We start from the raw sequence: 2467 nt of genomic DNA on the forward strand, positions 1-2467 counted from the left end.
GATAAAGTCAACATTATCAGGAAGAGCAGTGAAAGTACTGATGTATAAAGAATGAGAAACATAAAAGATAAAATTGAGGTGTCAGATTTTTCTGGAATGAAATTATATAAATAGTGTGAGTAACCAAGCAAAGTTTTTCCCAGCCTGTAATAAAAGTTATGCTATTCTATCTATAAAATAGGAACACTTTCTTACAATGATGTATGTCATTTGAGAATAAATTAATCTGCAGAAATCCATATTGTCTATGAAATAAACTGGAATTTACATTTCTGATCAAGGTTGGAAATAACTATGTGAGTTTAGAACAAAGGAGAAAGGGAAAGACTCTCTGTATAATAGACGTAGCAGAAAGTGTAATAAAATGGTTACTTAAATTGTATAGAGAAGTTGAACTCAAACAAAAGGAAATTCAAGAAAATAAATAAAAGAAGCAAGTTGTACAAACTCAATCTGATTAATGGATCCTAATTTCTGGTTTTCAGTCTTGAAGCCTGGAAATTAAGTGGAGGTTTTCAGACTGAGCACAGCTGTTTTTTCTTTTATGGCTGCCATCCCAAAGAATTGTTTCAGGGCCCCTTTTATGTCTTTGTTCCTGAGACTGTAGATGAAGGGGTTCAGCATGGGTGTGACCACAGTGTACATCACTGAGGCTGCTGCACTTGAGTGTGAGCTGTGGGTAGCAGCAGAGCCTAGGTACACTCCTAGGCTTGTTCCATAAAATAAGGAGACAACTGAGAGGTTAGACACACAGGTAGAAAATGCTTTATACTTCCCCTGAGCTGATGGGATTGCACGTATGGAGGACACTATCTTAGAGTAAAAGTAAATGATACCAGCGAGGGGACCAGTACCCTGTAGCACAGTTATAAAATACATCACCATGTTATTAAGAAGGGTGTCGGAACAGGTAAGTTGGACCACCTGTATAAGTTCACAGAAAAAGTGGGGGATTTTCAAGTCTGCAGGGTAGGACAGTCTCGCTATCATTAAGCTGTATATCAAGGAATTCAAAACACTAACGATCCAGGACACCAAAACCAGCAGTGCATAGAGCCGGGAGTTCATGATGATTGTGTACTGCAGTGGGTGGCAGATGGCCACATGCCTGTCATAGGCCATCACAGCTAGAAAGAAGTTGTCCCAGCCTTTAAAGAGTGTGAGAAAATACATCTGTGTGATGCAGCCTTCATAGGTGATGATTTTGCTCTGTCTGGATGTTGACCAGCATCTTTGGGATGGTGGTGGTGGAGAAAGGCGCGAAATGTGTGCGAAACGGGTGCCGCAGGAACTGCAGTCTCAAAGGAAGATTGTGCCCCACAAAACATGTGCTGTTGGGGTCAGTGTAGCCCTCCAATGTGGAAGGGGGTCCACAGGGCTGCTGGAAGGAGGAGATTATAGAAATTAACCCACGGCAGGGCTGGGCACAGGAGGGCAGCCTGGAGCTCTACCAGTGTGCTGGCTGCGGAGTGCCAGGGGAAAAAGACGGGAGTCTGCGCGGATCCTGTGGCTTTTCTTTTCTTTTTAAATACTTGCTTCTGATTAGTAAGCCCAGTATATAGGATCTTCCCATTAAAAACCACTCGAGGAGACTGCAGAGTAAAGCTGTTTTTGTGGAACCTGGAGAACAGAGTGTGGAGAAACAAACAGAAAACCAGCTCTAGGGCAGTCCATCCCTCTAACCAGCATTAAGTGCAGCAGGGAAAGCCATCTAAACACTGGGTAGGGGAGGGGCCTTTTAGCCTCAGATATCAATACAGAAACACTGCCACCCAGGGGTTGTATCAGATATTGACTCGAGTGAAAACAGCTAAAGGCAGGCTGAGAGTCAAAGAGCTCCTGACTGCTTGAAAAAACCATTATGGCTTATGATGCAGAGGAGCTGTGGAGAGCAGGGAACTTCAATACTGGGCTGTCTACCTGACAGGAAACAGACCTGTCAAACAGAACAGTGGAGGAAGTGAATGACCTTCACTAGTTCACATTTTTATTTTTTATCTTTTACTTGAGAAACTAAATTTTTTTCTCACCTGATTTCACCTTTTTATATTATACTAGAGGCCCGGTGCACAAAAATTAGGGAACTTCACTGGGCTGTCTACCTGACAGGAAACAGACCTGTCAAACAGAACAGTGGAGGAAGTGAATGACCTTCACTAGTTCACATTATTTTTTTTTATCTTTTACTTGAGAAACTAAATTTTTTTCTCACCTGATTTCACCTTTTTATATTATACTAGAGGCCCGGTGCACAAAAATTTGTGCACTCAGGGGCGGGGTCCCCAGCTCGGCCTGTGCCCTCTCGCAGTCTGGGACCCCTCGGGAGATAACGACCTGCTGGCTTAGGCCTGCTCCCGGGTGGCAGAGGGCAGGCCCAATCCCTAGGTGCAGCCCCTGGTCAGGCTCAGAGCAGGGCCGATTGGGGAGTTGGGGCGCCACCCCCTGTCATGCACAGAGCAGGGCGGAT

This window comes from Myotis brandtii, unplaced genomic scaffold, assembly GCF_000412655.1.
Source record: "Myotis brandtii unplaced genomic scaffold, ASM41265v1 scaffold2835, whole genome shotgun sequence".
Classification (NCBI taxonomy): domain Eukaryota; kingdom Metazoa; phylum Chordata; class Mammalia; order Chiroptera; family Vespertilionidae; genus Myotis; species Myotis brandtii.